The sequence below is a fragment of the Pongo pygmaeus genome, chromosome X (genome assembly GCF_028885625.2).
Source record: "Pongo pygmaeus isolate AG05252 chromosome X, NHGRI_mPonPyg2-v2.0_pri, whole genome shotgun sequence".
NCBI lineage: Eukaryota > Metazoa > Chordata > Mammalia > Primates > Hominidae > Pongo > Pongo pygmaeus.
Genome location: NC_072396.2, coordinates 116,748,252 through 116,774,871, shown reverse-complemented (window position 1 = coordinate 116,774,871; position 26,620 = coordinate 116,748,252).

The following is a 26,620-nucleotide window of genomic DNA, read 5'->3' as shown; positions in this document are numbered from 1 at the left end:
ATAACAATATTAACCTTAAATATAAATGGGCTAGATGCCCCAGTTAAAAGACACAGACTGGCAAATTGGATAGAGTCAACACCCATCAGTGTGCTATATTCAGGAGACTCATCTCATGTGCAGAGACACACATAGGTTCAAAATAAGGGGATGGAGGAAGATCTACCAAGCAAATGGAAAGAAAAAAAAAACAGGGATTGCAATTCTAGTCTCTGATAAAACAGACTTTAAACCAACAAAGATCAAAAGAGACAAAGAAGGCCATTATGTAATGGTAAAGGTATCAATTCAACAAGAAGAGCTAACTATCCTAAATATATATGCACCCAATACAGGAGCACCCAGATTCACAAAGCAAGTCCTTAGAGACCTACAAAGAGACTCAGACTCCCACACAATAATACTGGGAGACTTTAACACCCAACTGTCAATATTAGACAGATCAATGAGACACAAGGTTAACAAGGATATCCAGGACTTGAACTCAGCTCTGCACCAAGCAGACCTAATAGACATCTACAGAACTCTCCAACCCAAATCAACAGAATATATATTCTTCTCAGCACCACGTCGCACTTTTTCTAAAATTGACCACATAATTGGAAGTAAAACACTCCTCAGCAAATGTAAAAGAACAGAAATCACAACAAACTGTCTCTCAGACCACAGTGCAATCAAATTAGAACTCAGGATTAAGAAACTCACTCAAAACTGCACAACTACATGGAAACTAAACAACCTATTCCTGAATGACTACTGGATAAATAATGAAATGAAGGCAGAAATAAAGATGTTCTTTGAAACCAATGAGGACAAAGACACAACGTACCAGCATCTCTGGGACACATTTAAAGCAGTGTGTAGAAAGAAATTTATAGCACTAAATCCCCACAAGAGAAAGCAGGAAAGAGCTAAAATCAACCCCTAACATAACAATTAATAGACCTAGAGAAGCAAGAGGAAAGAGCAAGACTAATAAAGAAGAAAAGAGAGAAGAATCAAATAGACACAATAAAGAAAGATCAAGGGGATATCACCACCAATCCCACAGAAATACAAACTACCATCAGAGAATACTATAAACACCTCTATGCAAATAAACTAGAAAATCTAGAAGAAATGGACAAATTCCTGGACACATACACCCTCCCAAGACTAAACAAGGAAGAAGTTCAATCTCTGAATAGACCAATAATAGGTCCTGAAATTGAGGCAATAATTAATAGCCTACCAACCAAAAAAAACCAGGAGCAGATGGATTCACAGTCGAATTCTACCAGAGGTACAAAGAAGAGCTGGTACTATTCCTTCTGAAGCTATTCCAATTAATAGAAAAAGAGGGCATCCCCCCTAACTCATTTTATGAGGCCAGCATCATTGTGATACCAAAGCCTGGCAGAGACACAACAAAAAAAGAGAATTTTACACCAATATCCCTGATGAGCATCAGTGCAAAAATCCTCCATAAAATAATGGCAAACTGAATCCGGCAGCACATCAAAAACTTAGCCACCACGATGAAGTTGGCTTCATCCCTGGCATGCAAGGCTGGTTCAACATATGCAAATAAATAAACGTAATCCATCACATAAACAGAACCAAAGACAAAAACCACATGATTATCTCAATAGATGCAGAAAAGGCCTTGGACAAAACTCAACAGCCCTTCATGCTAAAAACTCTCAATAAGCTAGGTATTGATGGAACGTATCTCAAAATAATAAGAGCTGTTTATGACAAACCCACAGCCAATATCATACTAAATGGGCAAAACCTGGAAGCATTCTCTTTGAAAATCGGCACAAGACAAGGATGCCCTCTCTCACCACTACTATTCAACATAGTGTTGGAAGTTCTGGCCAGGGAAATCAGGCAAGTGAAAGAAATAAAGGGTATTCAATTAAGAAAAGAGGAAGTCAAATTGTCCATGTTTGCAGATGACATGATTGTATATTTAGAAAATCCTGTCATCTCAGCCCCAAATCTCCTTAAGCTGATGAGCAACTTCAGCAAAGTCTCAGGATACAAAATCAATGTGCAAAAATCAAAAGCATTCCTATACACCAATAACAAACAGAGAGCCAAATAATGAGTAAACTCCCATTAATAATTGCTACAAAGGGAATAAAATACCTAGGAATCCAACTTACAAGGGATGTGAAGGACCTCTTCAAGGAGAACTACAAACCACTGCTCAGTGAAATAAAAGAGGGCACAAACAAATTGAAGAACATTCCATGCTCATGGGCAGGAAGAATCAATATCATGAAAATGGCCATACTGCCCAAGGTAATTTATAGATTCAATGCCATCCCCATCAAGCTACCAATGACTTTCTTCACAGAATTGGAAAAAACTACTTTAAAGTTCATATGGAACCAAAAAAGAGCTCGCATAGCCAAGACAATCCTAAGCAAAAAGAACAAAGCTGGAGGCATCACACTACCTGATTTCGAACTATACTACAAGGCTACAGTAACCAAGACATCATGGTACTGGTACCAAAACAGATATATAGACCAATGGAACTGAACAGAGGCCTCAGAAATAACACCACACATCTACAATCATCTGATCTTTGGCAAACCTGACAAAAACAAGAAATGGCGAAAGGATTCCCTATTTAAGAAATGGTGCTGGGAAAACTGGCTAGCCATATGTAGAAAGCTGAAACTGGATCCCTTCCTTACGCCTTGTACAAAAATTAACCCAAGAAGGATTAAAGACTTAAATGTAAGACCTAAAACCATAAAAACCCTAGAAGAAAACCTAGGCAATACCATTCAGGACATAGACATGGGCAAAGACTTCATGTCTAAAACACCAAAAGCAATGGCAACAAAAGCCAAAATAGACAAATGGGATCTAATTAAACTAAAGAGCTTCTGCACAGCAAAAGAAACTATCATCAGAGTGAACAGGCAACCTACAGAATGGGAGAAAATTTTTGCAATCTACCCCTCTGACAAAGGACTAATATCCAGAATCTACAAAGAACTTCAACAAATTTACAAGAAAAAAATCAAACAACTCCACCAAAAAGTAGGCAAAGGATATGAACAGACACTTCTCAAAAGAAGACATTTATGCAGCCAACAGACACATGAAGAAATGCTCATCATTACTGGTCATCAGAGAAATGCAAATCAAAACCATAATGAGATACCATCTCAAGCCAGTTAGAATGTCACTCATTAAAAAGTCAGGAAACAACAGATGCTGGAGAGGCTGTGGAGAAATAGGAACGCTTTTACACTGTTGGTGGGAGTGTAAATTAGTTCAGCCATTGTGGAAGACAGTGTGGCGATTCCTCAAGGATCTAGAACTAGAAATATCATTTGACTCAGCGATCCCATTACTGGGTATATACCCAAAGGATTGTAAATCATGCTGCTATAAAGACACATGCACATGTATGTTTATTGCGGCACCATTTGCAATAACAAAGACTTGGAACCAACCCAAATGTCCATCAATGATAGACTGGATTAAGAAAATGTGGCACATATACACCATGGAATGCTATGCATCCATAAAAAAGGATGAGTTTATGTCCTATGCAGGGACATGGATGAGGCTGGAAACCATCATTCTCAGCAAACTATCACAAGGACAGAAAACGAAACACCGCATGTTCTCACTCATCGGTGTGAGTTGAGTGATGAGAACATATGGACACAGGTTGGGGAACATCACACACTGGGGCCTGTTTGGGGGTTGGGGGCTGGGGGAGGGATAGCATTGGGAGAAATACCTGATGTAAATGACGGGTTGATTTGTGCAGCAAACCAACATGGCACATGTAAACCTATGTAACAAACCTGCACTTTGTGCACATGTTCCCTAGAACTTAAAGTATAATAAAAAAAATCCAAAAAAAGGTGACACATCATTTGATTCTATTTGGAACATTCCTGTTTGTGATGAATGCTTGATAAAGCAGACTCTCAACAGGTGAGTATGAAGCTACTATTCACCATATGCCCACATTTACCTTGCACTCATTCAGCTAGATGTGGGGAATACACGGTAATATTTCAGAAGGATTGCCAGCATCATGGGTCTCTATATCAAGTTCACCTCTAAGGGATTCTGCCATCTGAAATGAGGTGGATATGGCTGTACCCAAAACTCTGGAAATAAGAGCTCTCCCAAGATTTCTGGTGTATCTATGGGGGTAGGAATGGTGACAGCAAAAGGAATGACCATGGCCTTATCTAGCCACAGGAGGATGGCAGCTGAGCTGCATTACTTGATTCATTAATTCCACATTCATTGATCATCTACTGTATGCCAAGTACTGGCCTAGGTGCTAGGATAAAAGAGATAAATAAGACATTGCAGGACTTGTATATGCACCTGGGAGAGATGGTCACGTAAACACATCATTGCAATGTGATGTAGCAAAAGTTCAAGGTACAATGACAATAAGAATGAGGGAAAAAGCCACAAAGATAAGAGACTTCAGAAAAATTAACTGACGGTGTGGTGATGATTCGTCCCTGTGATGAAAGAAAGGAGTCGAGTTCTGTTTTATTCACCATTGTACTTCCAGCATCTTTCAGAAATGTAGTTGGACAGAGGACTACTCCTCTTCCTTTTTTCCTGTTGTCCGTTTATCATTCAGCCTGCCTATTCTGTGCCAAACACTATGCAAGGTATTAGTGATATAAAATTATATAAGATATTGTTACTTCCCTTGAAGAGCTCACAGTATAATGAAAGAGGAAAATGAGTGAACAAATATATATCTAGATGTATCATTGATACAATATTGTGGATGATGGACTAAAGGAGTAACTCTAGAGATTATTGCAACAGATGAAAAATATTAATGTCCTAAACTGAGGCAGCAATACTGAGGATAAGTACAAGGAAAGGATAAACAAGGTATTTAGAACATAGAATTGGAAAAATGTAGCAAATAATTGGAGTGGTGGTAGGGGATGGTGAAAGGAAAAAAATAAAAATTGAAGTTGAATAAATCCTAGATTTATAGCTTTGGTGACTATAATTAATACAGAGATAAGAAGGTCGGTAATAACAAAATTCTCCGAGCTAAAGGAGCATGTTCTAACCCATTGCAAAGAAGCTATCAACCTTGAAAAAATATTAGACGAATGGCTAACTAGAACAAAAAGTGTAGAGAAGACCTCAAGTGACCTGATGGAGCTGAAAACCACAGCATGAGGACTTCATGATGCATGTACAAGCTTCAATAGTTGATTCGATCAAGTGGAAGAAAGGATATCAGTGATGGAAGATCAAATGAATGAAATAAAGCAGGAAGACAAGATTAGATAAAAAAGAGTGAAAAGAAATGAAAAAAGCCCCAAAAAATATGGGACAAAGTGAAAAGACCAAATCTACAGAGATAAAGAATTCAAAAATAAAAACAGATTTGGAACAAGAGTTAAGATCAGATATTAAGGCTTTGATTATAGAGTTGTTGAGTTTGATGTTTTTGTAGGATATCTCGGCACAGATGCCAATAAACTTTCAGATATTTGAGTCTGATGCTCAGGAAAAACATTAAAATCTGGGATAAAGATTCAGGAATCTTTAGCTTACTTGTAATAGTTACAGTTGGAGGAGTGGATGAGATAACCCAAGAAGATTATATAGCATGAGAAAAAAACCTGAGAAAAAAACCAAAATATAAATATTGAGAAAAAGAAAAAACTCCACATGCAATCCACTTTACAAAATGCTCTTTCCCTTTGGAAGAAGAAATAGAATAGTATTTAATGGGAGCCAGTGACTCTCTGTTTAACTTGGAATTCAGCATACATGAACTATGTGTAGTTCATGGCATAGTCTACACCCTGATTCTTCAGCCCTACCTCATAGGTCAGCCATGGTTGACCCTGATTCCCAGTATGTGTGAATATTGCGAGGGGACTGGTTGAAACCAGGGACAAGTCCTGAGCAGTTTTCTGATGAAGGTTTTTTTCCTGACATAGAAGTTATTTTCCCCTGGAAAAGAGATCCCAAAAGGAGATGATGGGAAAAAGAAACCATGATTATGATGGAAGAGGGATAGGGGTAGGTGAGAGGTTCAACCACAATCACTTGGCATGCAGATCAAATGGCCTTGTGGTCAGGAACAAAACTGGAGCTTTCTTCTCATATGGGTTAGGATGTAGGCCTCGTGCGTGTGTGTGTGTGTGTGTGTGTGTGTCTTTGTGTGTGTGTGTGTATTCCTTCATGTTTGGGGCACATTCACAAAGCCTATTTATCTCCTTCTTAATACCAGTGGTGGATCTTGCCCATTCTTTATGGAAGGATTGACAGCCTAGTAGCCATCTGGATGTCTGGATAAAAATATTTTAATAATCAAAAAGCTGGGTTACACAGGTTTTAGTTGCCATGTAAACAATCAGAAATGATAGAATCACTTCATGCATTACCATCCTCTCTCTGAATAATTGATATTGCTTTAGCAAACTTGGAATTTACCTAAGTCAATTTTTTTCATTGGAATTTTAGTAGAACATAAAAACATGGTTGTGTTCACATTTTATTCTTCATCAGAAAGTACTATAAGTTAAGACAAATTGTCTGAATGCAGTTGTTTTAACGTATTAAGGTATAATTTATACACAATAAAATGCACAATCCCTTAGTGTTCAATTACATGGGTTTTGAAAATTATGTACACCCAAGCCTGATAATTTTATCAGCTGCTCCCATTTTCTCTGAATATTTTCGCACAGGGCTTTCAGGAAAATTCTCTACTGGCTAAGAGCTTCCCAGGCTCAAGACTTTCACTCAATTCTCCCAAATGAATAGGTCAGGGTGTGTCTGTTCCTTGACCTACCTTCTTTTCTTGGTCTGGGTGCCTGGATCACCTAAACTTGATGAGCTCATTCTTGTGCTGCTACAGCCTTTTCATTTTGCCTATAGCAACCAGGATGCTTTTTAAAAAATTACATATGTGGCCCGCGTTATATTTCGATCACAGATACTTTTACATAAAATAGGAAGCCCCTCCTTTTTCTCTTTCATAGCACCCTGTTTTTCCTCTTTATAGTATTTAACACCACCTATAATTATATTGTTTATCTTTGTATCTCCAACACTTAGCACCATGCCTGTCATAGAGGAGTTTTAAAATAATTAATTTTGGGCTGAACGCATTAATTCAATCATTATTTCATTAACAAGTTGATCTCCCTACATTGACTCTTGCTCTCTTTCAATCCATTTGCAACCCTGCAGTCAGACTCACCTTTGAAAAATGTATAGCTGATTATGTGACTTATCCTGCCCCAAATCCTTCAATAGCTTTATGTTTGAACAAAGTCCAAATTTTTTCGTGTGACTGCTTTCCTCAAGATAGACTAAGTTGTGCAGTGGTAACAAATTAACCCATAAATCTCAACAGTGATTTGTTTATTGATCATTATATATTACTGATATAGGCTGGGGAGAAAAAAGGGGGCTTGTTTCACACAGTCACTCAGGTGGCCAGGCAAATGGAGGCACCATCTTATAGCTCAACCATCTAGAGTATAGACACATTATATTTCAGAGACTTTGTTCTTCACAAATTGTTTCTCTACTAATAGCCTTTATCAAACCTAAGAGAACTAAATCCTAATGTAGTAAGGCAACTGTTGTATATAACACATTCATTTTTTTCCTATGCATGTATAACGTTATTCATTATGAACTATCCTTAGGAGAATTAAAATGATAGTTACACAGATCATTTTCTGTGCTCTGTGGTTCAGTTGAGAAACCTTGGTTGAGAAAGCCTGCAAATCTAGGAAACTTCCCGGCACATGATAAGTGGTGGATCTATGTCTCTCTCTTTTTTTAAAAAATGAAGGAACCTATAAATGTTAGGTCTAGCAGGGATCTTGTAGATCATCTAATCTATTGGTTTCTCAACCCTATGCATTGAAATCACTTGAAGAACTTGTTAAAAATCAGATTCTTAAGCTCCTCTTCTAGAGATTCTGATTCAATACATCTGGCAGAAGGAACCAAGAATGTGCATTTTAAAATAATGCCTCCAGTGATTTTCATGCTGCCATTTAATTACTGCTTTCAGAGTATAGGCAGGCATTTGCATACCACCATTCTAGTTTAAACCATTCATTTTCACATTTGGAGTAGTCGTTGTCTGCTAGATTCAGAACACAATTCAGAAAAAGAAATTAGTGTTTGTTTGTTGGGGAGGGGTTGGGGGGTAAGGGTCCAATGTCCAAGTCAGTTTCTTATAAGGCAATACTCCTACCCTTGAGTTTTAAAAACAATTCCCACTAGAATTAAACTGAGCCACAAGAAGTCTAGATGCTTTCCAAGGTCTTCTTGAGATCTAATATTCCGGGAAATTGGACTTTTAAGCCAGAGCTTCACTCCCAAATTAAGGAAAGCAATTGGAGCAACTGCTCTTAGGAATTATCTCATCTTTTCCAAAAAGATGGGAGTAAGAGCAGGAATAAATCTGGCTGTGTTGGAAAACACTGTGTAATTATGTTTGTTTCCAATCTCAGATTAACCAACAGTCCAAGAAAAATCACACAGAGACCCTTCAGGAGTCTACCAAGACAGTTTATGCCTATGCTCATCTACTCAACCTGAAAAAAATCAACTGTAAATCCAGGATTATATTCTGGTTTATATTCATTGGCCTAACATTGGTCTTTCCTTTTTTCCCCAGGATTACGTCTTTCAAAACATGCCAAGTCCAGAAACTTAGCTATGCTCTGAAGCTTCCTGGGATATTTGGCTAAATAATGGAGCATAGCCTGTAATTGTTTAAGGCCTGCACGGAGGGCTCAGAAAACATGCTGGGGTAGACAGGTGCCAGCTCAGTGGAGAGTTTAAGTGTTTGGCTCACTTTTCCAAACTCCATTTCATTTCACTCGTCATTAGGAGAGAAGAGCTTTTCCTTGTTATTGGAAATAAAACAAGTTTTAAAACAGTTCCAATGTGCAGTTCCTTACATGAGTCCCAGCAAGCCACAGCCTAGAAGACTTTGTGTGTTTGGTGCAATCATTTCTCTTCATGGTTTCCAGGACATGTGTATTAATATAATAAACTTACAAAGCACGATTTATATAGTTCATAGACCAACATTTCCCAAACTATATTCTGATATATTCCAGTCTTTCAAGATGCTCTGAGAAAATGAATTCCAGTGTGCAATAAATTTGGTAAAGCTGCATGTTTTAAATCTGATCTTGTTACTTTGCATATTATTCTTAATAAGGCACTGAGAAGCCCTGAAGTGAGGAAACCTGTTTATCTCTGTTAAACTCATCAGGTTCTCATCACATAAACATAGTACCTTCCTTTAGAGGAATACCTTTTGATATATTGTGGATTGCTACTTGGAAAATGCTTTGAAAGACTAAATGACATTAGGAACCTCTGGAAATCATCCAATGCAACATGAAACTTGCATTCGGGGCTTATTTGTACTGTATACATGAAACCATTTCTGTCATTACCTAGGTCAGAAAGGAAAAACAAATATTTTATTTATTGAAAGGGCCAGTACAATTATACAGTAATGAGCAGTGATATTTCTGTAACACTTTCTTCTCAAGGAATTTCCTAAGCAACATGCAATAATTTTTCAAAAGGGTGTTGCATTAGAAATCCAAATACCTGCCTTCTGCACCAGCTCTGCCACTAACTAGCTGTGTGCCTTTATACCAGTTGATTAACTTCATGGGTATCAACTTGCTGATCCATAAAATAGGAACAACAATGCCTTTCTTATCCACTCCATAGGCTTCTTGTGAAATTCAAACAATGAAATATATCGGATAATTATTTCCTATTATTGTGAAAGGGCACAAATGACAGTGAGGCACGGCTACTAAGGTGAGACCTAGGACCAGTAGAGAACTGGCATTGTAGCAGGGTCTGTGATGATTTGCATAAAGCACTGTGTTGTCATTGCTCTAGAAGGACTAGAAATAAAAAATAAGGCAACATCATTTTGGGCCCAAGTTTTGCAAATCTCTTTCACCCCATCCCCAACCACCCCATTTCAACAGATCAAAAAAACCCATGATTTAAGGTAGCTGGAACATAGGTACTGGAAGCACTTGCATGTTGTCTCAGCTCTGACTTTCATCCTGCCCCACATCACCCCCCAACTTCTATCCCAGTAAACAGTGAACAGGTTCAGCGACTGTTGCCTTCTTCTCACCGTCCTGCTCAAGTTAATATTCTTCATTTGTCTCCTTATTGACTTCCTTTATGATTCACACAGCACATCTAGGAGGCTACAAACCTAATAGGGACCTTCTATTTCCCCTTCCCATCCAAGTCCCTGTAATTCAAGTGAACACTTGGGAAAGAGGTCACAGGGAAAATTTCTGTCCCTCCAGGTGACTGATAAATATAGATGTCTGGGCTAACTAGACCATGATACTGACTCAGGCTGTGAATTCCTTTGAGCTTCTTACTCAAAAGAATTGGATCTTAGTTGAAACATCCTTCTCTATGTCCTTGATTCTGTTTCCATTATGCATCCATGGTAAACAATAGGTAAAGGGCAAAGGGCTTTTATAGGATCTTGTTTCTAAAATAGTCCCCTTCCCTGCTGCCTTATAATGATCAGCACTGTAATCTCATATTTGCTGCCACTTGTATCCTCAAAATGTTAAAGGCCCACATCACTTTCACCCTTGCATGAACACAGAGGCTGCTTTTTCTGTTTTATCAGTTATCCATTGATATAGTTTGGCTGTGCCCCCACCCAAATCTCATCTTGAATTATAGCTCCCATAATTCCCACGTGTCATGGGAAGGACCCAGTGAGAGGTAATTGAATCATAGGGGTGGGTTTTTCCAATGCTATTCTCAAGATAGTGGAAAAGTCTCACGAGATCTGATGGTTTTATAAAGGGCAGTTCCTCTTCACATGCTCTCTTGCCTGCTGCCATGTAAGACGTAACTTTGCTCCTCCTTGCCTTCTGCCATGATTGTGAGGCCTCTTCAGCCATGTGGAACTGTGAGTCAATTAAACCTCTTTTATTTATAAATTACCCAGTTTCAGGTATATCTTTATTAGCAGCATGACAACAGACTAATACATCCATCATGTGTAGCAAAATACCCCAAATGTTAGCAGCTTACAACATCACACATTTATTATTGCACAGTATCTGTGGGTCAGGAATCTGAGGGTGGCTTAGTTTGGTTCTCTGACTCATAGTCTCTCAAAAGTCTGTAAACAAGGTGATGGCCAGGGCCACGGGTACCTCCATGTTCTAGTGGGAGAGTGCTTTCAAGCTTACTCAGGGGTTGTTGGCAGGATTCAGATCTTGGGGGCGGTTGGACTAAAGGCCTTAGTTCCTCACTGGCTGTGGGCCAGAGCCAGAAGATGATCTGTGTTCCTTGCTATGTGAGCCTCTCTGTAGAGCAGTTTGTAACATGGAAGCTGGCTTCATCAATGTGAGCAAGCAGAAGAGAGCAAGAGAAACTGTACAAAGACAATGGAAGTCAAAATCATTTATAACTGAATCTCAAAAGTAATATTCCTTCATTTTTGTTATTTTCTATTAGTTAGAAGCAAGTTACTAGATCCAGTCTACAAACTAGGGGAGTAGATTTAACAACAGAAAGGAATTACACAAGAATGCAAATCCTAGAAGACAGATCATTGCAAGGGGTGGGGAATCTTAGAAGGCTACCTACCACACTGTCCTGTATTAGGCATGTGGAAAATTCTGGAAATTGGGCTCCTCTTCGCTCCACAATTTTGATCATCTGGGCTCTACTTCCCTGGCAGGATTCTTTAACCCTACTTTTGATCAGTTGTGCTCTGAGCATATCCTACTCCCTTTAATTTTCTTGCCATCTTTTAGTACGTCATCCCTGTGTGGCCTCTGACCATTCTTTGAAATCAGCCAGAATCCTGTTACTGTTGTTTAACAATCAAGGGATATGGGATCTAAAATTTCCTCCATAGCTTCTAGTCCCTTTTTCTTGATTAAAGAGAAAACACAAACCATCAGCCATCTCACTGAAGAGTTTTATGTCACTCGTTCCAACTTCCCACACCAGAGGTACATACGCCTTCTATTCCTTAATCATAAGAGACTTGCTGTTCCACTAGGCAATGAAAAACAATCCCCAAAGGATAATAGGGCTATTCTGTGTGAGAAGAGCCTAGCTTTTTATTTACTGAAGCCAAATTAAAACTGTTTCCACAGGAGAAGGATTATCTCCAGCAGTCTGCAGAGTTAGTTTTCTATTCACCACAAATCAGGCAAACAACAAATATTTATTAAGTCCCTATAGTAGGTCCAACACTATTCTAGGTGCTTGGAGTATCAAGAAGAGAAACAGAAGACATGTTGACTTCCATCAAAGACATGAGAGTCTGTTGTTCCCCCAAAGCACAGCTTATCTGGATTGAGACCAGAAACAAAACATTAATTTCAACAACATTCTGGAGACCTGTGGAGCTGTGCCTTAAAGAATGGATAAGATTTCATAGGCAGGGGGAAGAAGGAGGGGAGAATAGCACAAATGTAAATGTGGAACTGAGAAAAGGTTGAGATGATAATTTCCTTTTCATTTTATTTGTCTTCATTAATCTCTTCTCATTTTAAAAAATCTTCTCGATGGCAGGTGACATAAGCAGTTTGAATTTTCCTGCAATTCTTGCAGATAGGGAAAGGCCACTTCCAGCTCAAACATTGGTCAAAGTTGCAGTCTGCCCATTTTTATGCTCTTTTGTCACCATTTCTTCTGTTCTATAATTGCTTTTTTTCTACTTTGGATTCAACTGCTGACACTTGGTCCAGATTTGAAAGTTGCCCCACACTTCCTCTTCTGTTGCCCATCTTTCTGTATTCTGCCACCGCTTCTATTTTATAAACATTTATAAAGTGCCCACTCTAAACCAGGCCTTATGCTAAGTGCTGTGAGTAAATAACAGAGATGAAAAAGACATGGACCTTACCCTCAAGGATTTCACAGTTCAGAAGCGTATGGGGAGAAATAAGATGACATGAATAACTCCCACACTAGACAAATTGGCCAGGGCCATGGGGAATGCTAATGCACATCACTATGAGGAATATTCCTCATTTGGGTGTATGGTATTTTGTTTTTACCTATGCATTTTGTAGGCCTCAATTCTGCCATGTTTTGAAATACAAAGTGTGTATGTTTGCGTCTGTCTGTATGTGTGTGGTTTCCCTGTTTGGCTGTTGCATGGCCTCTATTCTGTCTTAACAGTGGCCAGTTAATCTCTGGAATGCCTGGAATGTCACTTCCTAATGAGCTGATGCTGTAGACTCTGGTCCATTCTCCAGAGGGCTTTGGTTGTGCTGGGATGAGGGTGGGGGTGGGAGAGCAGTTAAGACAAAGATTTCCTTTTTGGCCAGGAAGCATCCCTTTGATGCCACACCTGGGACTGGTGGGCAGCACAATGTGTGGAAAACAGCAATTAAACCAAGTCATTGGCACCAGTGTTCTGTCAGGCCTTCCCATGAAAAGGCGTTCCTTTCATTTTTGCAGGATTGAGAATTGAAATCTCATCAGAATGAGTTGTTTCTTAATCCAACAGAAAGTAGACTACTTTGTGCTGACATTTGGGTCATAATGAAAATGTGATAAGACAGTAGGCACAAGGCAGAACCTGGCTGCGCTGGGCTGATAACAGCACTATGCAATAGATGGTATGTGGCTGTGGAAAACAAGACCTGTAAATACAGCACACACTTGACATAAGGGCAGTAGGAGAACTTTCAGAATATATCTGCTAGGAAAATGGATCCACCTCTCTATCCAGTTCCTCAAACTTGTAAGCATTACTGAACACTAGTGCCTGCTAAGACCTTGGCAATCGCCAGGATGGAAGGGAATGGACACAGGGCTGCAAGGGTTATTAAGTTGCTTGTCATTCTACAAATGGAGAGAAGAATCTGTGGTATGATAGGGGTAGAAAATGGCCGGCTAGGTAGTACTGATGAAATCTACTATCTGCTGAGTCAGGATAGAGACAACAGGCACATTTGATAAGGACCAGACAGACTTTCTGTTCTATTTGCAAGCTATAACTCTGATAGTGGTCCTCAAAATAAAAAAAAATCACTTACTCCAGAACCCTCATTTTATGATTCATTGGATGAGGCCCTGTAATATGTTTTTTTGGAGAAAGGTTCTTTTCTATCCATTGAGAACTACTGCTCTAGGAAAAATCCAGACCTTGGTTCTAATTTAAAGGGTCCTGGTTGGGTGACTTGAAGTCACTTACCTCCACCTCATTGTACTGCCCTGATTCAGTTTAGTTCTAGTGAACTAGGGACTTTGGTATTTCTCTTTGACCAAAGCCCCCTCTTCACACCCCTGTTTCAATAACTGCATACTTCTCCAGTTTCCTTAACACAAATTACTGGAAAGGGAATTTGTCCAGAACTGAAGTTCTTCTAAAGGAGTGCTTCTCTAATTTCTGAGTACATCAGAATCAGGTGTACTCTGCCAGACCAAATATGGGACACCCAGTTAAATTTGAATTTCAGATAAATAACAAATAATAGTATAAGTATGCCACTTGCAACATTTGGAACATATTTGTAATAAAATATGATTTGTTGTTCATCTGAGTATAACATTCAATTGGACATTTTGTATTTTTATTTCTTAAATCTGACAACCCAACTTTGGCACTTTATTAAAAATGCAGATTCTTGTGTTCCACCCCCAGAATTTTAATTTTCATGTCTGGGGTAGGGATTTTTCAACATGTAAACATGTACATTGAGACAGGTAGCTAAAGTATACACATTATAAAAGCCATTCCTAATACTAGAGACCTGTTTGTGGCCCCTGTTCCATGGTACTTCTTGGGCCTAGAGTCCTTCCCTAGGATCATAGTTCTGTACTTCGCTCTGTTCCAATTCTGGATAGCCCAAGTTCCCAGTACTTGTCCGTCTATGCAAGGAAGCATATCAGTACAGGAAGGCGTTTCCCAAGGCCCATACCTCCAGAGAATAGAGGGAAATGGTGTAAATGATTTAAAATACTCTCAACTGATGATGATATAATAATAATAAAAATGATGTTAATAACTATGATTTATATAGCACTTACTGTGTGCCAGGTACTGTTTGTTATAAGTGTTTTTACATATGTTAACCCCTTTAATCCTCACAACCCAATAACGTAGATACTATTATTATTCTCACTTTAAGTTTTTTTTTCTTTTTATCAAAATCCCCATTTAGCTAGGCAGTTTTATCTATTTGCAGTCACCTTCAATCAAATTCTTAGAGAGCAGGGTCCAGTAATGGCCCTAAATCAAATGTGAAATGGGCACTTTGTTTTCCTTATCTCTCATGCTCCCTATTGGACACCTGCCTCCAGCCCCCAATTATTTTTTTATATTCTCTAATTTCTTCCTCATGTCCCACAACCTAACTCAGCTCTCTGATTTCCCCAAGTATCACTGAAAACTCCAAAGCCACTTACTAATAAGGTCCTTCTTGTTCTCAAAACAACTGCAACAATAGTTACCTTGCTGAGCAAAGGATTTGGCAAGTATGTGTGTATGTGTGTGTGTGTGTGGGTGCGTGCGCGCATGTGCGTGTGTGTGTGTGCGTGTGTGTGTGTCTGTGTGTGTTGGGATAAGGGTGAGATATAGTATCTATGTAAAACTTTCTAGGCAAATGTAGGCAGTTCCAGGGAAAATGGATGGCCCTTTATTACTGTTTGAATGAATTATATCTGACAGTTCTTGTAAATAGAACAAACAGGAGGCTTGTTTCCCGACTCAAGAAATGGAGGTAAAATTACCCCTAAGTTCGAGCCTAATGCTAATAAGCTGACTTATATGTATGTCTTCTCTGCTCCCTGGAAACAGTCCCTGACTCAAAGAAAATCTTCTACTTTAGCTGCAGATCTCAGAATAGAACACTTCCTGTCTATGTCCTAATTAATACCTCAGTTCAGCTGAGTGTAATTGGCCTAGAATACAGAGCTATGTTCAGTGTCTCTTGGGTTGGTTGCACAATATGAGTTCAACTGAAGCTACAGAAGAACTTGTCAGCAGCAGGCTGAAAGCCTAAGAAATAAACCTATTCCTGAAGGGTTGGGGAGCAGTAGAATGCTTTTGGAAGACACAAAACAATACAAGAAATACATTGGCGAAGCTAAGCAGGGTTATTTTGGCCTCTTTCCATAAGGAGTGTTGGAAATAATTCATTTATTTATTCATCTACTTATCATTCATCCATTTATTCAACAAATATTTAATGTGGGTCTACTATGTGTCGACCACTATTTAAGGAGCAAGTGATGTTAGTATGAAAAAGAAAAGGTTCTAGCTTTTATGAAGCTTACATTCTAGTGAGGAAAGATCTGGTGTAAAATCCAGTGATTTAGAGTCAGTAACATGGATCAGGACCATGGCTTACTGACCCATTGAAGTCACCACAAGCAATGAGCCTAGGGTCAATAGTGGCCTAAGGTCACTGTCTAAGGTCAAAACTAGAAGGCTGAGCTAAACATCCCCATTTGGACGTCCTTTTCCCTTATTTCTTCTAAGTCAAAGCCTCCTTGTCGCTCAAGGTCTACCTTCTGTTGCATTCACTCCCTAAAGCCTTCTTCATGAAAACAGCCCACAATAAAATCTCCTTCTCTTGCTTTCCAAGTCTGCATTCTTGCACTTAATTATACAAGGTCTCGTTTCCTAGTCATTTTTTTTTATCTGTGCCTAATATCTGTTCTTACCTTGCTGGTAGTGAGGGGGCTGTAGCTGATAAATTATAGACAAAATAAATCTGATTCTTTCCCATAGGGATCCAGGATCCCACAGGATCTGACTCTGTCAAATTTCCTGCAGATGCTAGTTCATCCTGACCCTAGAATATGTCAGTGCACATCTAAGGAGTCACAAAGACAATTCACTCTTACAAAGGGTCCAGAAACTCCTTAAAGCCAATTTTGTTTTGTTTTGTGTCTTAAGGGGAAGTGACAATCTATGTTGTCCAGGGGTCTGGGGTATAGGTGTGGTGGTAACGCTTATCAGTCAGGAATCTTAGTTGTGAAGAACCAAAACACAAACTGACAGTTTAAGGATAAAGTAAATTATTAAAAATAAATTATTTGAGGCTCTTGAGAAGCTCACAGAATCTCTGAGAAAGCCAGAGTACCAAAGTTGGAGGCAGTGCAGTCAAAAATAACAATCAAAATCACAATGTAGAAATGAAAATACCACGACAATACTGCTGGACATGAAGACCACAGCTTGAATGGTAAAGAAGAGAAAGGCAGACCCTGTATTGAGGAAGCTTGCCTGGTGCTATCACTGAGGCTTTGGTGTTGCAAGGAACTGGTCTAGAACTCATAGCTAGGTCTTGGTGTTCTCTTGTTGAACATGGATAGTTTCTCAGACTATCAACCTCAGATAGAGGTACTCTGTGAGGGTGATAGATCAATGCAAAAACATGAACATTGCCCAAAACCACAAAAATGACCACCTCCCCCCCAGCCAATATGAGTAATTGCTGCTTCTTTACAAACTGTAAGATTAGCCTTGGTCTAGTCTTTCCGACTCCTAGGTGACATTTATTGTGAAACCAAATCATAGAATTATTCCCGCTTCCTGACAGCATCCAATCCAGAGCAAAGCCCCACTTCCTTAAACCCCCACCCAAATCATCTAACACAAACCTCAATCTTGTAATAAGTCCCCTCTATCATTCTCCCTGAACTGTGCATTTGCCCTTGCAGCACTGAGGGATAAACCCAACTTGTTCAACTACCCAGATGTGTTCCTGGCAGTCTTTGGCTACAGGGCATTGATAACTGCCAATATCACTTATTGTGAGCACCAGATGCTACCACTAGAACCTTTGTGACTGCTGCTTCTGCCAACTAAATGGGACTGACACTGCCATGGCCAGAATGGACTCCATATAGTTTCTGTTTCTCTGTATCACTAACTTCTAATTCAAGCTCTGAGTAAGTGCATTTGGTTGAAGGGGAATGGATCACAAGCCTCAACTCTAGCAGCAGGGAGGCTTGAAAAGCAATTATCTGGTTTCTTTGAGGAGTCTGGGACTTTTAAGGTGAGGAATTCCCAAAACAGGGGAAGGGTGTTCAAAATAGCTGAGCAGTTCTAGACGACATTGTAAGTTCTCCACTCAGATCCCCAGGGATCCCATTTACTGGTCTGATGTGCCCATCCTTCAGCTGCGGTCGGTGCTGCTGCTAAAGGCTCACACTTATTACCTTCTTGGTAGGTTTATCCTTGGGCAAGTTGAGCCATATCACCTGAAGTTGCTTGAGAGTTATGTCTTTCTCCTAAGCCTGTCCATAGCTAATGAACTAATTAGGTTAGCAGTACAAAATTCCCAACCCTTTATCTCAAAATAGGACAGGCTTTTCAGAGCATTTTTTACGTGGGATAAGATGAAGTTAACTGTGGGATAAGATTAAGACTAGATTTCATCTGAAATTACATCCTTGTTTAGCCCCGTCTCCTTTTTCATCCTGCTTCCCTCATTCTCTCACAGGATTCTCCTGAGAATATTCTCCTAATAAATCACTTACATCAGAATATCTCTTGGTAAAGATCTATACACTGAAAACTATAAAACCTTAATGAAAGAAATTAAGGAAGACACAAATAAGTGGAAAGATATCTCATTATGTGGATTGGAAAATTAATATTGTTAAAATGTACATACTGCTCCAAATGATGTACAGGTTCAATGCAATCCCTATCAAAATTCCAATGACATTTTTCATGAAAGTAGAAAAAACAATCCTGAAATTCATATGGAACCATAAAAGACCACAGCTGGAAGCATCACACTCTCTGACATCAAAATATACTACAAAGCTATTGTAACTAAAACAACATGGTATTTGCATAAACACAGTCACAGAGACCAATGGAACAGAAGGGAGAGTCCAGAAATAAATCCACACATTTATGGTCAATTGATTTTGATAAAGGTGTCAAGAGCACACAACTGGGAAAAGAGAATCTCTTCAATAAATGATGTTGGGAAAACTAGATATTCAAATACAGAATGAAATCAGACCCTTATCTCACACAATACACAAAAATAAACTCAAAATACATTAAAGACTTAAATGTAAGACTTGAAACTGTAAAACTACTAGGAGAAAACATGGCAGAAAACTCCACAACATTGGGCTTGGCAATGATTTTGTTTGCATATGAACCCCAAAGCACAGGCAACAAAAGGAAAAACAAACAAATGGAATGACAGCAAACTGAAAAGCCCATGCACAGCCAAGGAACCGATCAACAGAGCAAAGAGACAACATTCAGAATAGAAGGAAATATTTGTGAACTATACATCTGATAACAGGTTAATATTTGAAATGTAGAAGGAACTCAAGCAACTTGATAGTAAGAAAACAAAAATCCAATTTAAAAAATGGGCAAAGGATCTGAATAGACATTTCTCAAAAGAAGACATAAAAATGGCCAACAGGTATATAAAAATTACTCAAAATCACTAATCATTAGAGAAATGCAAATGAAGAACCACAAGGAGACATCACCTCACACTTGTTAGAGCAGCAGCTATTATTAAAAAACAAAAGAAGTTTTAGAGAGGATGTGGTGAAACACCTGTGCACACTGTTGGTGGGAATGTTAATTAGTATGGCCATTATAGAAAACAGTGTGGAGGTTCCTTTTAAAATTAAAAATAGAACCACCTTATGACTCAGCAGTCCCACTGTGGGGTGGATACGCATCCATGGGAAATAAAATCATTATCTTGAAGAGTTATTGGCACTTTCACATTCATTGCAACATTATTCACAATAGCTAAGATATGGAATATATGTAAGTGTCCATTAATGAATAAATGGATAAAGAAAATATGGTGCATATACACAATGGGATACTATTCCACCTTTAAAAAGATGAAACTCCTGTCATTTGTGACAACATGGATGAACCTGGAAAACATTATGTAAGTGAAATAACCCAGGCACAGAAAGAAAAATGCCACACAATCTCACTTATATGTAGGATCTTAAAAAGTTGAATCCCTAGAAGTAGAGAATAGAATGGTATTTACCAGGGGCTAGGGGCAGTGGTAACCCTGCTCCTGGGGGCTGGGGAAGATATTGGTCAAAGAATACAAAATTCCAGTTAGATAGGAAGAATAAGTTCAAGAGATCTACTGAACAACATGGTGACTGTAGTTAATAGCAATGTATTGTATTCTTGAAAGTTACTAGGAGAGTAGATTTTAAGTGTTTTCATGGCACACAAAAAAGCATGTTCAATAATACATATGTTAATTACCTTGATTTAGCCATTCCACAATGTATACATATTTTGAAACATGTTGTGTATGATAAATATATACAATATTTATTTGTCAATTAAACAAATTAATTTTTAAAACAGAATCTCTCCTGGAGAACCAATCCTAAGACAGTGGCCAAAAAGAATGTCTAATGCCCTCTTGATTTCACACTTTTGGCTGACTAGTAACAACATATATCCTTTTTTCATACTTAAACTTCACAACAATAAATGCCCCACATAACATAATGCAATTTTTCCTTATATAAGTGAAAACAAGCAAAAGGGTGGCATCTCAAATTCTGACCAGTTAATATATATAGCTAGCTCTAAGTCCAGGATCTTTGGATGGCATATACTCATCTTCTGGTTCCATCACAATTTCATCTTGATAGTCTGTACACTAAAGACTATGTTATAAAGTTAATCACTGTATGCAAAATAGTAGAATGGGAGGGTGCTATGATTTGGATATTTGTCCCTCCAAATCTTATGTTGAAATTTGATCCCCAATGTTGGAGGTGGGGCCTAATGGGAGGTGTTTGGGTCATGGGAGCAGACCCCTCATGAATAGATTAATGCCCTCCTTTAGAGGTGAGTTCTTACTCTATTAGCTTCTGTGGGAACCGGCTGTTAAAAAGAGCTTGGCATCTCTGCCCCACTCTTGCTTCTTTTCTTGCTATGTGATCTCTGCACACTCTGGCTCCCCTTCACTTTCTACCATGAGTAGAAGCAGCCCGAGACTCTCACCAGATGCCCAATCTTTAACTTTTCCAGGCATCAGAATTGTGAGCCAAATAAACCTTTTTTCTTTATGAATTACCCAGTCTCAGGTATTCCTTTATAGCAACACAAAACAGACTAAGATGGAGAAAGGGATAAGTCACAGCAAGAACAAAACTCAGGTTGATGTTATAGTCTTCTTTTTGTAACTTTTCCTCTACTCTCAGTCCATGTTTTCTTTGCCCTCAATCAGCACCTAAGCTGATCAAAGTTCTTACCTTAGGTATGACCTAAACCTTCATTCCTAATGTATCACAGTCTTCAGTGGTTCTGCCTGCATGTGGTTGTTCAGATCTTCACTTTTAACTTTTACTACTGAAATGGCAGCAGAAAGAGGTGCCTGGAAGGATCCTCTGTGTCCAAAACATACTCTTCTCTACCTTCACTCCACAGCAGCAATCTCATGTGATACCATCCAGCCCTGAAACTCCCACTTTGGCTGTTGTTCTAATGGCATAAGCAGTCCAAAATAGACAGGTGGCTGTCTCATCTTCTGGATAATAGAGATGTTGTTGTCTATCCTAGAGGAGGCATATCCCCCTCAAGTACTGAAACCTAAACCATGGAATCATACACTTTTGTGAATTAGCTATTAGATGTAATATTGATAAAAGCCACTTCAACTTCCACCTCTTGGTTCCAAGAATACTGGTTATGACAGAAACAGCACTGTCTTTTGGCCACTGGTTCATATCATATGACATTTCCTGTAGAATAACACCTCCAGTTTTCCGATGTTGGCTCCTAGAGACTCTTTAACTGAATTTTTAATAGGCTGTTGAACTGTTCTGCCAGAATATCTGTTCCTGGTTTATAAGGTCTGTGATACAATGACTATAAAATGGACATTAATTAAGTCTATGGGTGGTAGTGCTGGTAGAAACATTGCAGGCTGGGAAAGCAAATCCTCATCAGAGTAAGTAATATTTACATTGAGGACAGATGGCTTCCCCCTCCACAATGGAGGGCATTCACAGTAATCAACCTGCTACCTGGTGGCTATTTGGTTTCTGCAGAATGGGGCCCAACTAGGGGCTTAGCATGGGCCTCTGCTGATAGCAGTTTGGGCATTTTCTAGGGACAATAGCCGTCAACTCAGCCTTTATGAAGGGGTGTCCATGTGGTTGATTCTTTGCATAACCTCTGTCTCTGTCCCCGTGGACATGATTCATAAGCTCATTGAGTAAGCACTGTGGGGACTGGGAAAAGAGGCCGATGACATCCAAGATTAGGACATTTCATTCACTTGATTATTGAGAGATTTCTCCAGAGTGGTAGCCTTTTGTTGAGCTATGACCTGAAATATAACATTCTCATTAAATAGTATTATACAAATGCTAGTTCTGTAAATCTGACATGATGTTGAGGGTCAGGTATCACAAAACCAAACAATAAAAAAGCAAGCTCCAAACCAAGGTAAAAATATGGTTCAGAGATCTATACTCAGCCTCATTGGAATGCCTAAACTGGGAAGCATTTGAGTGATGATTAAAGATTAGCATGTAATTGACAAGGTTAGGCCCCAGAAGAGAGGAAAGTTTTCAGAGGTGGTTTGTTGACAAAGAGGTAGAGAGCTCATTGAATTTTGAATCTGAAAATCTGAATGTGATTCTCAGTTCTGTCATTACGAGCTATGTGAATGTGGGCAAAGTGCTTAATCTCTCTTGGTTTGACCCTCCTTGTCTATAAACTAAGGTTAATAGTTTCCTCACTCACCTCATGGGGTTTTAAGATCTAAAATGTGATAATGTATTTGGAAACATTTAATAAATTCTGAAGTGCCACACAAATTTAAAATAAATTCTTGCCATACAGAAAGAATTTTCATGAAATCTGTTTAACATGGAAGGGAAAGAAAAAGTATCAGGCCATATGCCATGAATTCCCTGGGCCATGGTCCAGGTCAATGGACAGGGTCCATAATTTCTAATTTCTTTTTCCCTTAGATTTAGACCAAGGGGCCAGTGGAGCTGGCAGAAGTGCCGTACTTTGGCAGAGTCCATCTGAGAGAAGGCTTGCAGTCTATTTCTCTCTGTGACCTTTGAGTTATTCTCAGTAATTGGAAAATTTAACATGTATTCACATTTAACATGTATTCACATGTATTCACATGTATTCACATGTTAATCCACAAGAGGGATTAATAACCCTCTTGTTGGGTGACTCTGAAAACCATGGGAACAGATAATGAGCAAACCACAGAAAGTTTTTATTGGCACTAGAGCCAAATGAATTACTTTTTAAAAAAAAAATGATATTCTAAAACAACCACCTTTTTTTCTACCTCAAATATTGGAACAGATCTTCAACAGTACAGAGTGAAAGACAGAATGAGGAATAAATGATGAGTGTGGTTCCTTGAACTAATATAGATAATCAATTCAAATAACTAACAAAAATAGTCCACGTGGCTGTGTATATGTATGTGTAAATAACCCATCTCATGTGTGTAGCGTCACCCTTCCTTCCCCCACAAAACCCACACTGCCATGCATTATGATGCAAATGTAATAGGTTGTTGGGGGAAACAGAGGACTCCAGAGAAAGTAGAAACTAATGACCTTGTAGAAGAAGAGAGGCCTGATCCGAGCCTTTACAGAATGTATAGATTATGGATGAGAGTAAAGAGCAAAATTACTTTTGGTTAAAACTGCTGGTTTGCTATTATGCTGGTAGCTATAAGTCATCTTCCTAGTTGTGCAATGCTACATTATACACAACTACAAACTATGAGCAGAAAGCGCTTGTTTTGACACTTTATTGAATATCTGTGACATGCCTTTCTCAAGGTCTTGGTTCTCCAGCAGCTTAGAGTGAGAGCAGCAGGTGATACTGTCACATATCTCAGGTAACAAAAGCCAAAGCAATAGGGGCTTTTGAGTTAAAGCCCTCTGTGTTTTAACTTCAGTATGTGCTTTCTGATCCTTTGCTCCTTCTTTCCAAAACAAGTCATATAACTATTAAGAGGCAGAGCCAAGATCCACATCCAGGCTTCCAGCCTTCAGATCCTGAATTTAGATGACCCAATCTCTGCTAGCTGAGATCGGTGACATTGTATGGGTTGGCTATCTCCTCAATTTTGCAAACCTCCACCCAGGCTTAGCAAAAAACCTACAGGTTATTTTACCACAAGAGGTCATCCACTATTACTCACCTACCACAAACCTCATTCTTTTCCATTCCCTATACCTGAACCTTGAGGTGTTTCCATCATATTTTTAGACCTCTCCTAAAATTATGTTGCAGAGAACCAGCACAAATTACATCCAGCTAAGAACCATTGAAGTACAGGTCTGCAGGTTTTGTGTGCAGAAGATAGGGTTCTCAATTACATTCTCTCTGCTCCTGTGTCCTGCATCCTAGAAAATCATGAAACTCATGAAGCAAGGCATAGATCTCAGGGGGATTCGCCATTAGTTTTCAGAGCTAGAAGCTTTAATGTGGCTCTGTAGAGCAATGAGAGATGATGAGGATACTGCATGTTATTTTAACAGACACCAAGGGTTCTTTCTGACTGTTCTTTGCATTAGACTAGCATGCAATTTCAATACATAAGGATTTATTCAGCAAGCACCTTGTGCCCAGCAGTGTACTAAATGTTATGGGAGATTCAAAGTCCAATACATGGTTCCTACCCCTGGAGCTTTCAATCTAGTTGAGAAGACATAACACACATTTAACAGAAAAATACAAAACACTTTATAATTAAGTAAAATTGTACATGTAATCTAGTACTTTCCATCTCATTTGTGTACCATCACACATGATGGTATGAAAGATGCTGTGGAAAGTCAGGATGAAGAGGGACAAATAATAACACCTAGTGTTTACTGAGCACCAATATATGTGACACATATTTTCTAAGTTCTTAAAACTATTATCTCTTTTAATCCAACAATTTTATTGAGCATGATACTATTTTTATGTCATCTTAAAGATGAGAAGATTGAGATACACAACAGTCAGGAAATATGCCCAAAGTCACAAAGCTGGCAAGTGGCAACATCTGGATTTCAACCCATGACATGTGGCTCTACAATCTGTTACCTAGTGCTCTATTCTGCCTGCATTCTGGTGAATTAGTTGAGGCAGACTTTATAAATGGCATAGGACTGTCTTTCAGCTGTATGGTCTACACTATAACAAGGCTTGAAGGATGGTGTAGAAGAGATGGCAAATTTCATCAAATGCTTTTTCTGTATCTATTGAAATAATCATGTGGTTTTTGTTCTTGGTTCTGTTATGTGATGTATTACACTTAATGATTTGCACATGTTGAACTATCCTTGTGCTATGGTTAGGCTCTGGGTATCCACCCAAATCTCACATTGAATTGTAATCCTCACCCAGTGTTGGAGATGGGGCCTAGTGGGAGGTGACTGGACCATGGGAGTGGTTTCTAATGGTTTAGCACCAACCTCTTAGTGCTATCTCATGACAGAGTTCTCATGAGATCTGGTTGTTTAAAAGTTTGTAGCACCTTCCCCTTCACTCTCTCTCCTGCTCCACCATGTGAAGAGGTGCCTGCTTCTCCTTCACCTTCTGGTTGTAAGTTTCCTGAGTCCTCCTCAGCAATGCTTCCTGTACAGCCTGTGGAACTGTGAGTCAATTAAACCTCTTTTTTCATAAATTACCCAGTATCAGGTAGTTCTTTATAACAATGTGAGAACAGACTAATATGCCTTGCATCCCTGAGAGGAATCCCACATGATCATGGTGAATGATGTTTTTAGTGTGTTGTTGAATTCTGTTAGCCAGTATTTTGGGGAGGATTTTTGCATCTATGTTAATCAGTGAAATTGGCCTGAGGTTTTCTTTTCTTGTTTTGTCCTTCTCTGGTTTTGCTACCAGGATAATTCTGGCTTTGTAGAATGATTTTGGAAGTATTCCCTATTTTTCAACTTCTTTGAAGAGTTTGAATAAAATTGGTACTTTTTTTCTTTAAATGTTTGGTAGAATTCAGCAGGGAAGCCATCAGGTTCTGGGCTTTTCTTTGCTCGGATATTTTTTATTACAGCTTTGATCTCATTGCTTGTTATTCATCTGTTCAAGTTTTTATTTTCTTCATGGTTCAATCTTGGGAGGATCTAGTGTCCAGGAATTTATTCACTGCCTCCAGCTTTTCCAATTTGTTGGCATATAGTTGTTCATAACAGTCTCTAATGATTTTTTGTATTTCTGTGGTCTCAGTTGTTATGTTTCCTCTTTGTTTCTGGTATTATTTATTTGGTTTTCTCTTTTTTTTTCTTAGCCTAGCTAAAAGTTTGTTGATTTTATTTATCTTTTCAAAAAAGCAACTTTTTGTTTCATTGATATTTTGTATATTTTAGTCTGTTTCTTTTATTTAAATAATAAAGATTTAAATAATTTATTATTTAATAAATTTAAATAATAAAGATCAGCTATGATCTTTATTATTTCTTTTCTTCTAATAATTTGGGGTTTGTTTTGTTTTTGCTTTTCTAGTTCCTTGAGGTACATTGTTGGGTTGCTTATTTGAAGTCTTTTTTTTTCTGCTTTTTTGATGTAGACATTTATTGTTATAAACTTCCA